Below are 13,972 nucleotides of genomic sequence, written 5' to 3'. Positions count from 1 at the left end.
TGAGAGCTCTTAGGTGGAAGATAGGGGAATTAGCAAGATGAAAATTACTGACAGAATATCATGTAAGAGTTAATAAGAGTGGAAAGGTAAGTGCATTGTATGCGCTAGGGGATGGGGGTTGGGAAAAATAGAGCCAACCATAAAGTAAAAAATGTGGAAAACTTGAAGGGAGTGAAGAAAGGAATAGTTACTGAGAAGAAATGCTGAGACTGAAGAAATCAAAGTAAATTAATGCCAGGTGGGTGGCGACAACCGAGGACATGTTGTAATGCCAGTTCATATCTGCGAATTTCTGGTTCAGTTAGTCCCTCTGTTAACTGTACTGTATTGCAGATCCCTTGAACAAAAAACTGTAGCTGGGAGAAAGCACAAATCAAACACATCAACAAGAAGGGTAGCAGAAGTGACCCAGAAAACTGCCATTTAATACCTTTGATGTCCATTTGCTGTTGTAGAATATTAGAACCTTTATGGGGCATAAACGTAATGAGATATCCTGAACAGAATGACTTCCTCCAAGCCAACCAGCATGGATTTAGAAAACATAGATCATTGGAAACCCAACTTGCACTTTTCTCATATTATACCCCAAAAGCCGTTTATCAAGGCAGTCAGGTAGATGTAGTATTTCTTGATTTCCTAAAAGTATTTGACTCATTACCACAACTACACTGATTAACAAAAGTAAAATTGTATGGGATGTCAAGCAAAATTTCTGACTAGATTGAGGATTTCTTGGTAGGGAGTACACAGCATGTTATCTTCAATGGAGAGTCATCAACAGATATACAAGTAACTTCGGGAAGTTTGATGAATTCATTGCTGTTTATATTGTATATCAATGACCTTGAAAATAATTTTAATACTAAACTAGGGATAACACTTTGTAGGGAAGTGAAATGGAACAACCACTAGCCTCAGCCTCAGATAACACAGGTAGCAGAGTTCAGTTTATTGTTAGAATACTAGGGAAATGTCCTCATTCTACAAAGCTTACAAATCACTTGTGTGACCCATTTTGAAATATTGCTCAAGTGTGTGGGACCATTAACAAATAGGACTAACAGGGGGTATTGAATGTGTACTGAGAAGAGGAGCATGAGTGGTCACAGGTTCGTCTGAGCCACCAGAGAGTGTCACAGAGATGTTGAAAGAACTGAACTGGCAGACTCTTGAAGATGGATGTAAAATATCCAAAGAAAGTCTACTTACAAAGTTTCAAGAACGAGCTTTAAATGATGGCTTCAAGAATATTTTACAACTTCCTTTAGGGCAGGGTAAGATTAATTACACCAAACAAAGAGGCGTTTAAACAGTCATTCTTCCTGCTCTCCATATGTGAATGGAACAGGAAAAAGTCCCAATAACTGCTACAATTAGATGCACCCCCTGCCATGCAGTTCTCAATCCTTTATATATGTGGATGAAGATGTAGCTGTATTCTGAAACTGTTTCAAAAACTTGATACTTTGTAAAGTGAGTATGCAACATGCTGTTGCCATTTCAAAGCAGTATCTCTAATGATATTTTTCTTTGAATTATAGGTATTAGAGAAACCAATGAAATGTTACTCATGAAAAATTTGAGACACCACAAAGAAACTACCAGTAGCAGGTGCTATTCATCAGTACCATGACTGAATTCACAGACTCTTGAATAATCTGATAAAAGCATGGGGAAACATGGAGAAAAATCTACACTCAGTCTCCCAGAAGGCTGTGATATATCCATTGAAGAGGGTGGTGGGGGCTGTTAAATGGTGCATTCAGTCTCATGAGGCAAACTGAGGAGCTACTCCATCAATTAGTTGCAGTTCAATAAAAGGGAGAGGAGTGTGATGACCACATGACCCTCCCCCCCCTCCCCCCCCCCCCCACACACACACATACACACTGCATTCAATGGTGTCATTGTCAAAGGATGATATGGTCTGGTTGGTAAGGCTCGAGTGGGCCACTTAGGGCCAGAACATGGAACTTAGCCTTACCTAACTCCTCTACACCTCTGATGTCTAATGTACTTGGAATTGAAATTGTTTTAGCTATGTTCTTACATCAGTGAGTCCTGAATTATTACTACAGTATTGACAGAAAGATGAGACTTGTTGCAACAAAATTACATTTCTATTCAGTTTATGGAAAAATGTTGTTTGTAACAGTTAAAGCCAGTACAGGCCTTCCTATTTTATTATTTTGTGTTTTAGGCAGATCACTCTCTTTAAAAGATTTATTGACATTTGTGGTACATACCATGCAGCCACAGCACCATTCTAAATAAGTGGTAGGCATTCATCTTATAATGAAAACAAATTTATTTAGTTACATACAGAGTACATGGTAGCCAAAATCAAGTCATAATGACACATTTGAAAATTACTTCTTTTACAATGTTGAGGAACAAATGAGAAGCACAGTATTAATACATCTATTTCTTCTGAAATAATATTGTGACACTACATTCTGATTGTGTAGTGGCTTCTGTAAGGGTTAAGAAATACATAGATATGGCACTGTCATCTCACAGATAGGTCTGTGGCATGGAACATAAGCTCTGTGTGGAAATATACACTCAGATGCATGTACAAGTTACTGTAGTGCTTAATTTCTAAAATTTTAAGTGCAATGGTGCACCTCTTCAACCATACAAACCTTCCACCCTCCCCTCTCCTCACTCCCAGCCATAAAAATCACAAGTTTCAATTTTTTGTAACTTGAGTATCAACCTATGTTCTAAAAAGGGTACAGGGCAGGGAAAGAGGAAAAGAATTTGAGGATCATGGGCAAAGGGACATGAGGGGAAGAATGTTTATGTGTTATCTCAAAAGTCTACCAACTTTTAGCCATGTGTATACTGTACATGCAGCTGCTCAGTAGCTGTGGCATAAATTAAAACATGGAACAAACAGGATTTCATTACAGCACATTATACATACACTCGTGTTCAAACACTCCATACATTATTTATTTTGCATTGACATGAGACATCACCACGCTACTAGAATCATGAGGTTGCTGGGAGTTATAAACAGAAGGCGATATGTACCGATCATGAACTTGGGGTTGAAGCTAAGCTTAGCTTGATTACACAAACACACACACACACACACACACACACACACACACACACACACACACACACACACACACACCTCGCCACATGCCCCTGCCCGTTGTATCACTTTGGTCACCCATTGTCATGTTCACTGGTGCCGGCACATCAGTAAATTATATTTACACTGTGACTTAATAAAAATTTACTATTTCAAATCTCTAGTACTGACTTGTTCCATTGAGTGCAAATAAAATTACCTGGAAGATGCCGGAACATTGTTCCAGTGCATTCTGACTGAAATTGAGCCCTGGGTTATGGTCTCTTAAAAAGTATGTGATAATTTTGTAAGTTGCTGCAGTTTCTTATTCAAAGATTGTGGCACTGTTAATGAGAAACTGGTGTTTCAGTTTGCTTTTTGTCTCTTGCACAGAGTTAATTGTTAATTATTAATTTCTTATTTATAATGATATATGAAATAAAAAACAAAGGGATGACATGCTGTAATTCAGAGAAAATGTAGACACACTTATGTACACTGATCAATTGTATTATGCCTCAAAATATAGTGTTTTGCTTATTTGGTTGTCCAAACTTTGTGTAGTAGAATGTGCATTTAGTGCTTTAGTGTTTTTTGAGTTTGGCCATTTGTGTAAATTATCTTCTGTGCACCATTGCCCTCAGAGATGTTATGTGGTCCTTGGGCAAGAGTTGCCTCTGATTGGGGAGATGCCTGGTAGCTTGTCCATTTTCAATTTCCTCTGGCCTGTTACTCTCCTGGTCAAAAAAGACATTGCAGTTAATCCATTGCTCAGTTGTGATTTTATTCAAGGAACTATAACCACAGTGGTCTTTGATTTTTCAAGTCATGCATTTTTCTTTAAATTCTCACAAGGCAAGAAGATAGCCCTGTGTTCTTGTCGCCATTCAAGTGAGACTAACTCTGTAAGTTGCGAGACTGGGAATTTGACATGCTTCATCTTCAATCAAAGCAGGCTATGCATTTATTGTGTTGTTTGGAGGAGTTTCCTGATGTTTTGTCTACTAAGCTAGGAATAATTAGTATGATCCAGTATGATATATGTCTGATTGATGATGTTCCAGTTCGGCAGGGAATTCAATAATGAGACTTATAATCAGGCATTAAGTTAGGTCCTGGCCAGGCCCTGGCAAATGGGTAGAGTCACGAGGTGGGCTCTCTGGATTTTGGCATTTCATTTTAAAGTGTACCATGTTAAAGGCTCTGAAAACCAGGTAGCTGATGCCCTCAGTCACATGTTTGAGCAGGAAGATACCACTGAGGGAGATTGAGCCAGTGGCTCCCATGGTCTAGTTTGTACTGTTCTGAATGAAGTGCCCCAATTATTTGCTGACCTTCAAATTATGTAGAAACAGGACCCATTGTGGGGACCCATTAGGAGGTGATTGTTATCTGGAAAGGAGGTGCTGAGGTTTATGTTGAAAAATGGTATATTGTATAAACAAGTGAGAGAACACAGACAATTAAGGATTTGCTTGCCTCTTGAGTTAGTCTCCTCCATCTTTCATTATTTCCACAGTTTGTTGGTGGATGAGCATTTAGGGCTGTACAAGACCTTGGCAAAGATATGAGCTCGCCTCACCTGACCATCACTGTCCAGGGATATCCAGCATTTGGTTGGCGAGTGCGACTCTTGTAGAAGGGGCACACCTAATAAAAATGCAGTGAGCTGGTTGTTACGATCTGAGTGTAAACAGTACCCTATCGATAAAATCTTTATTGATTTTGTGGGACCCCTCCCCTGTACTAAGAAAGGAAACCATGATATCCTTGTGACCATTGATACGTTTTTGCAATTTCTGTGGCTTGTTCTTAGCCATGGAGTTACTGCCACTACTACTGCCAGACATCTCACCAACATCATCTTCTGATTTGACCCTCATATGGCTCTGGTGAGCGATAATGCTCCAGCACTTGTTGCTAAACAATTTAAAGGATTTTGCTTCCACAAACCCATTAAGCAAGTCACTACCATACCATATTATCCACCAGCAACCTTTGCCAAAAGAGTCAACCATAACCTTGAGTCAGCCTTGATTATATATCATAATAAGTTCCTAAGTAAATGGGATACTACTCTCCCTTGGCTCAATTTTATGTTTAATTCTGCTCAACATGAAGCTTCAAAGGTACTCCTACCACCCTTATGTTGTGGTATCTTGTCATCTCCCCACTGTCTAACTTGTGATTAATGATCTTCTGCCCACATCTACCACTCCTGAGACCTTTAAGGAAAATTGGCAACAGGTTAGGAACAATATCAAATTGGCCCTTCATTGACAGGTGCTATAACGAGGGGAGACGTCTGTTTCAGGGCAGAGTAGGGGATAAGATCTTCATCAGAAACGATGCCAGGCGAGCTCAGTTTGGCTTTAGACTTGGTAAGTTCACTCTTTGGCTTCATCAGTCTGTATTCCATTGTGAAGGTTTTGGGGCCAATTAACTTGCTTGTCAAGTATTTAGCCACAATAAGATCCTCAGACTCTTTAAGCCGGTTACTCAACCTCCCATCTCTTCTCAACGGAGGGAGGGGGAGAAACGTTAGTTTAAGGAGGGAGGTTGAGTCATGGCAGCTCTCATATTGATGGTTTAGCTTACCTCTGGTGCTGCTAACTGCTCAGGTTGCCAATGTCGAGTTGATCGTGTGTCGTAAGCTAAGGTCTTTGGTCAAAGTGTGTGTGTTGCTGGTTTGACAGGGCCTGGAGAGGCCAGGTGACTGAGGGGCATCTTTCTGGCAAGTCATGGCTTTTTGGGAACTCCAGCTGTCTGCAAGGAACGAGTCTCAATGAAAGGCACAGGGTTAAGTTGGTCAGTGGCAAGCCTGGCCAGCTCGCTTAAGAATTGGTAGCGACAGGTGGTGCTAAGAGAGACAGATGTCGGATGCAACCTGGTCAAGAAGCTCCCAGCTTACTCTGCAAACTTAAGGTTTATGCCACCTTGAAGATCACCTGTGTGGATTGGAGGTAATAGCACTAGCGCTGGAATCCAGCAAGTCATAGCTTCTTCTCACCTAAGTGGCATTAAGCATTTTTTCTTATTTTGAGTACTTGATATTCTAATGTCATAAATGGGTCCTGTTATATTTACACACCTACCAGTGTTTCAGCGCATGACCATTGGTCAGTGTTACTTATTCCAGTTTGTGTTTTAGGCCATATCTTGTGCAAGTCTAAGAGTATTCCCTGTGATAGGTTTTGTGAAGATAATAAATTATGGCTTGATCTGTGTGGAAGGTAGGGTGGTATATGCGAATGTTGTGTTACTGAATCAGCAGGCACTGATATGATCGATACTGAATACTAGTAATTTTAAGGAGTGTTAAATTTAACCAGTTGGTACCCACTTGCCATTGTGTGAAGCTTTATTTGCACAGATTACTGTTCCCTTTTTATGTGTGTTGTCAGGGTAGCTTTGACAGGAAACAACATGTTCATGTTCCCTGGGCCCGGATCAGAGGTGTGTTTGTTTGTTGGTGTAGTGGCACTCCAGTTGTCACATGGCATCTGGGTTGATCAGCAATCCGCCGTGCCTACCAGCCACGTCGTAGTGGCTCATGTTAAGTAAAGCTGAGCATTTCGTGTGTGCCATGGCAGAGTGTCACCATTCGTGTGGGAACCAGTAGTTAGATCTGTCTGGAAAATTTAAAGTGCTCATGAGGTTAAGACATGTTTGCCAAGCCTGAGGTTTTTCCTCAGAATGCCTCTGTAACTGTTCTTTTAAAGCTAGCACATTTATTACCATTTCTCAGCATGTGCAGTTTAAGACCGGTGCGGTTAGCTATAGAGTGTTATGAGATTGATTTGCCAACTGGAATGGAAGGTAAATGGACAGTGTTTGCAGCTAGTATAAAATGTTTCAGATGTAGACTAATGGGGCATGTAAGGAGTCAGTGTCACTGGCCTCAGGGTGATGTGAATAAAATAAGAGGAAATAATAGTTTTAGAAGTAGAGGACTGGGAAAGAATAAGGTTAAACGCCAAAGGGAACTTCAGGTATACCTACAGTCATTTGCAGTGATTGGCTGCTATGAAATCTTATACAGAGGTGGACTGTGTGATAAGAGGAATAGTAGGAAAAAAGGATTGCAGGGTATTATTGGACACAGGGGTGCATCTGTCAGTAGCCACTAGTGATCTGCTGCAACATAAGCAATGGGACCCACAATGGTACAGACTGTTTGGAGCAGAGGATATCGTGTCACACCATTAGGATAGGTGGACTTAGACTTTTCTCTGGATATGTGTAGAGATTGTGCCTCACATGAGTGAAGGCTACAGCATGATTATAGGATTGGATTTCTTATATCAGTTTTGTGCCATAATCGATCTCCAGCAACATAGGGTGGAACTTGATGCAAAAATGTTTCAGTTAGGTGAAGCCATTGCCAGTGTAGGGATGTTGCAAGGGGAGCCTGTCGTGAAAGAAGAACAGCTAATGATCACATTAAGACTTGATCTGCAAGATTGTGTACCTAAGGGGTTCTGGGAAATCAATTTGGGTCATTGTTGAGTCTACTTTGCCAGTAGGAATTTTGTGTGTGGTGGAAGAGATAGAAGAGAATGAAGTATTAGATCAGATGAATTGCATAGTTAAAAGAAGAAAATACCTGTTTTTATAGATAATTTTAGCACAGAGGACACAGGATTAACAGAGGGGTTGTTAATCACTAATATTGACTTCCTAGAGGAAGAAGAATGAGTCACAAGGAGTGTCAGCCATGGTCAATTGCCAGACATCATTGAAACTGTGTTATGAGGAAAAAAGAAGCACCTAGAGGGAAGTAGTGGGGAAAAGATGAAAAATTACTTTTGGAAGCTAAGGATTTATTTTTCCGATAAAAGAGCTGCTACCAGCTAAGCATATTGCACAGCACCACATAACAAGAGGAAATGAATTACCGGTCTACCACAAACAGTTTGCTGGGTGGTGGGATTTGAATCTTGATTGACCACTGTACCTCTTTACTATCAGGTGTAAGTGAGAGTGGTTGCCATGGCCTACTGTTTTGTTTATGCTGCCAGTGTGCAATTTGATGACTTAAGTTTTTACTCTTTTACTTAACAATTATGTCTCTGTTCATCAGGCTGTCACTGCAGGTTTGTACCTTGGGACATGTACCCACCGGCTGCTTATACAGAATAGGTGCTTACAACCAATATTGGAGGAATTTATTTGACAACAGCTGAAAGATGGAATAATTGAAGAAAGTACTATTGCAAAACAAAAGATGGAACATGAAAATATAGGTTCTGTGGGAATTACAGACGTCTGCAAGTGAAAACCATAACAAACCATACCCTTTGCAAACATCACTAAAACCTTGGGCCATTTAGGGAAATGCAAATTTTTTTCAACTATGTATTTGAAGAATGATTAACACAACATAGAGGTTGCACTGCAGGATTGACAAAAACAGTGTTTTCAGCATCCTGGGGACACTACCAATTCAGAAGAATGCCGTTCAGATTAAAAAATACACCTGCAATATTTCAGACATTGTTGGATGGGGTAGGGAAGAGTGGAAACAGTGAGACAGTGGGAACAGTGAGACATTAGTTTTATCTCTGGAATTTTGGTTTCAGTTGTTGGTAACTACTGTGAATGTGGTAACCATTAATATTTAGTCTACAGATTTCCATGTTTCATACTTGACATTCTTGTTGTGATTTCGTTGTTGGTATGTTTGTGCTGGTACTGCGAATGGTTGAAAGCAAGGGGAAACTACAGCCGTAATTTTTCCCGAGGGCACGCAGCTTTATTGTATGGTTAAATGATGATGGCGTCCTCTTGGGTAAAATATTCCAGAGGTAAAACAGTTTCCCATTCGGATTTCCGGGTGGTGACTACTCAGGAGGACGTCGTTATCAGGAGAAAGAAAACTGGCGTTCTACGAATCGGAGTGTGCAATGTCAGATCCCTTGATCGGGCAGGTAGGTTAGAAAATTTAAAAAGGGAAATGGTTAGATTAAAGTTAGATATAGTGGGAATTAGTGAAGTTCAGTGGCAGGAGGAACAAGACTTCTGGTCAGGTGACTACACGGTTATAAATACAAAATCAAATAGGGGTAATGCAGGAGTAGGTTTAATAATGAATAAAAAATAGGAGGGCAGGTAAGCTACTACAAACAGCATAGTGAACGCATTATTGTGGCCAAGATAGACATGAAGCCCATGCCTACTACAGTAGTACAGGTCTATATGCCAACTAGGTCTGCAGATGATGAAGAAATTGATGAAATGTATGATGAGATAAAAGAAATTATTCAGGTAGTGAAGGGAGACGAAAATTTAGTAGTCATGGGTGACTGGAATTCGACAGTAGGAAAAGGAAGAGAAGGAAACGTATTAGGTGAATATGGATTGGGGGTAAGAAATGAAAGAGGAAGACGCCTGGTAGAATTTTGCACAGAGCATAACTTAATCATAGCTAATCCAAGGTTGTATACATGGAAGAAGCCTGGAGATACTGACAGGTTTCAGATAGATTATATAATGGTAAGACAGAGATTTAGGAACCAGGTTTTAAATTGTAAGACATTTCCAGAGGCAGATGTGGACTTTGACGACAATCTATTGGTTATGACCTGTAGATTAAAAGTGAAGAAACTGCAAAAAGATGGGAATTTAAGGAGATGGGACGTGGAAAAACTGACTAAACCAGAGGTTGTACAGAGTTTCAGGGAGAGCATAAGGGAATAATTGACAAGAATGGGGGAAAGAAATACAGTAAAAGAAGAATGGGTAGCTTTGTGGGATGAAGTAGTGAAGGCAGCAGAGATCAAGTAGGTAAAAAGACGAGGGCTAGTAGAAATCCTTGGGTCACAGAACAAATATTGAATTTGATGAAAGGAGAAAATATAAAAGTGCAGTAAATGAAGCAGGTAAAAAGAAATACAAACGTCTCAAAAATGAGATCGACAGGAAGTGCAAAATGGCTAAGCAGGGATGGCTGGAGGACAAATGTAAGGATGTAGAGGCTTATCTCACTAGGGGTAAGATAGATACTGCCTACAAGAAAATTAAAGAGACCTTTGGAGAAAAGAGAACCATTTGTATGAATATCAAGAACTCAGATGGAAACCCAGTTCCAACAAAGAAGTGAAAGCAGAAAGTTGGAAGGAGTATATAGAGGGTCTATACAAAGGCGAGGTACTTGAGGGCAATATTATGGAAACGGAAGAGGATGTAGATGAAGATGAAATGGGAGATATGATACTGTGTGAAGAGTTTGACAGAGCACTGAAAGACATAAGTCGAAACAAGGCCCTGGGAGTAGACAACATTCCGTTACAACTGCTGACAGCCTTGGGAGAAAAAGTCCTGGCAAAACTCTACCATCTGGTGAGCAAAATGTATGAGACTGGCGAAATACCCTCAGACTTCAAGAAGAATATAATAATTCCAATCCCAAAGAAATCAGGTGTTGACAGATGTGAAAATTACTGATCTATCAGTTTAATAAGTCACAGCTGCAAAATACTAATGCGAATTCTTTACAGATGAATGGAAAAACTGGTAGAAGCCGACCTCGGGGATGATCAGTTTGGATTCCATAGAAATATTGGAACACGTGAGTCAATACTGACCCTATGACTTATCTTAGAAGCTAGATTAAGAAAAGGTAAACCTATGTTTCTAGCATTTGTAGACTTAGAGAAAGCTTTTGACAATGTTGATTGGAATACTCTCTTTCAAATTCTGAAGGTGGCAGGGATAAAATACAGGGAGCGAAAGGCTATTTAGAATTTGTACAGAAACCAGATGGCAGTTTTAAGAGTCGAAGGACATGAAAGGGAAGCAGTGGTTGGGAAGGGAGTGAGACAGGGTTGTAGCCTCTCCCTGATGTTATTCAGTCTGTATATTGAGCAAGCAATAAAGGAAACAAAAGAAAAATTTGGAGAAGGTATTAAAATCCATGGAGAATAAATAAAAACTTTAAGGTTTGCCGATGACATTGTAATTCTGTCAGAGACAGCAAAGGACTTGAGGACTTGGAAGAGCAGTTGAACGGAATGGACAGTGTCTTGAAAGGAGGATATAAGATGAGCGTCAACAAAAGCAAAACGAGGATAATGGAATGTAGTCAAGTTAACTCAGGCGATGCTGAGGGATTTAGATTAGGAAATGAGACACTTAAAGTAGTAAAGGAGTTTTGCTATTTGGAGAGCAAAATAACTGTTGATGGTCGAAGTAGAGAGGATATAAAATGTAGACTGGCAATGGCAAGGAAAGCGTTTCTGAAGAAGAGAAATTTGTTGAGTATAGACTTAAGTTTCAGGAAGTCGTTTCTGAGAGTATTTGTATAGAGTGTAGCCATGTATGGAAGTGAAACATGGATGATAAATAGTTCGGACAAGAAGAGAATAGAAGCTTTCGAGATGTGGTGCTACAGAAGAATGCTGAATATTAGATGGGTAGATCACATAACTAATGAGGAGGTATTGAATAGAATTGGAGAGAAGAGGAGTTTGTTGCACAACTTAACTAGAAGAAGGGATCAGTTGGTAGGACATGTTCTGAGGCATCAAGAGATCACCAATTTAGTATTGGAGGGCAGTGTGGAGGGTAAAAATCGTAGAGGAAGACCAAGAGATGAATACACTAAGCAGATTCAGAAGGATGTAGGCTGCAGTACGTACTGGGAGATGAAGTAGCTTGCACAGGATAGAGTAGCATGGAGAGCTGCATCAAACCAGTCTCAGGACTGAAGACCACAATAACAACAACAACAGAGGTAAGAAAAGTATCTTTTTACTAAATTTACTTAGCTGGTTTCTGAGTAGACCATTGGTATTTTCAAATCATTTCATTCATCACTTCACTGAATTGTTGCTTTAATCTGAATGTGTTTGGAGTCATTTTGAAAAAAGTTTGCAACTGGGAACAGTGAGACATGAATAATGAGGGTACAGTGAGACATGTCTCACTGTTCCCAGTGCTTGTTCATAGTGTCTGACAATGCACGCTTGCTGTATGAAACAGTGATTTCTGTAGATTTTAGTGTGCAGACTTTTCTTTTGGGGTATAAAATGCTCAGGAGAAAGAAGACTGATAAGGAAATAGGAAGGTTTTCAGAATCTTCAATGACGGAAGCTGTCATGCTGATGATCGAAAATAAAATGAGCATCAGGAGTGCATCTAAGCTGAAAGGCTTATCCTTTGAAACAGTTTATCGATACATTAAGAAATATTGTGAGGACAACACTTTAAACATGTGTCCCAACTATTCAGTGAACCGCATTTTTCCACCAGAATTGGAGCTTCGTTTGTGTGAATATCTAGTTGTGTGTTCTAAAAGGTTTTATGGACTTACTATGAATGACTGCCATACCTTAGCTTATGAATTAGGTATTAAAAATAACTTTGTTTTACCCAAAACCTGGACTGAAAGTGAGAAAGCATCTATCGACTGGATGAAAGGTTTTCGACAGATATTCCCTCAACTGTCTCTTCAAACCCCAGAAGGATGCAGCTTATCTAGAGCTACAAGCTTTAATAAATTTAATGTGTCAAATTTCTTTGTAAACTGGATGAAGTAATCAAATGTCATCCAAATTTTGCTGATGGATCACGTATTTTCAATCTTGATGAAGCTGGAACAACAACAGTGCAGAAGTCACAGAAGATTTTGGCCTTAAAGGGTATGATGCAAATTAAAAATGCAACCAGTGCAGAATGTGGAGCACTGGTTATGATATGTTGTATTATAAATGCTCTTGGTAACAGCCTACCCCCTGTCATGTTATTTCCACATGTGAATTTTAAAGATCATGTGATATCAGGAGCACCTGCTGGCACATTAGGCCTTGCCGTTAAAGGAGGTTGGATGAACTCAGAATGTTTTGTGAAGGTCACTCATCACTTCATCAAGTTCTCTGCCAGCTGAAAAGCAAATCAATCTTTGTTACTGATGGATAATCATGAGAGCCACCTCTCAGTAGAGGCAATAGATCTGTGCAAAGAGAATGGGATAACGATTCTGACAATTCCACCACATTGCACCAATAAACTGCAGCCTCTTGGTGTCAGTGTCATGAAACCCTTCCATACATTTTATGATGCTGCTGTAGATACATGGATGATGTCTCATCCACGTGAAACATTTTCAATTTACAATGTTGCTCACTGTGTAGGGATAGCATATCCCTGAGGAATGACTCCTGTCAATATCATTGCCGGATTTAAGAAGACAGGAATATTTTCTTTAGAATGCCATGTGTTCAATGAGGATGACTTTCTTCCATCCTCTGTTACTGACAGACCTCTAAATGGAAGCCTGGAAACACACATATCACCAGAAAAAGACCTTAAACCTGAAACTGATGTGGGACACCCATCACATGATGAAAGTGAAGCACAGTCTATAGCATCCAGTTCTTCACAATCACATGGAAAATCTGCACCAATGTCTTATCTCTCTCCAGAAGACATACGAGGTTTCCCAAAGGCAAAACCAAGAAAAGTTGCAGTCACAGATGGCCTAAAGGAAGAACAGTGATTGCGACCAACACACCAGAAAGGAATGAACTACAAATGAAAAGGAAACGAAAAGACCTTAAGGGACCTAAAGCAAAGCAAGCTTTGTTCCTATTTGATAAAACTGATGCTGACAAAAGTGAATTAATTTTGCAAGATTCTTCAGATGATGAGACCTTTGATCAGACACAACTGATTCCAGAACCGGATATGGTTAATTTTGAAAACTTACAGTGCTCACCCAAAGTGGGTGACTTTGTTTTAGTAGAGTTTGAGGCAAAAAAGAAAATATATTATGTAGGATAAATTCTTTCAATTGCAGGAGAGTCATCCAAATGCAAAGTTACATTTCTTAGGACTAGTTTGAAACTAGAGAACAAATTTGTGATGCCTGTAGTTCCAGATATT

The sequence above is a fragment of the Schistocerca piceifrons genome, chromosome 6 (assembly GCF_021461385.2).
Source record: "Schistocerca piceifrons isolate TAMUIC-IGC-003096 chromosome 6, iqSchPice1.1, whole genome shotgun sequence".
Lineage (NCBI taxonomy): Eukaryota > Metazoa > Arthropoda > Insecta > Orthoptera > Acrididae > Schistocerca > Schistocerca piceifrons.
This window is presented reverse-complemented; position numbering follows the sequence as displayed.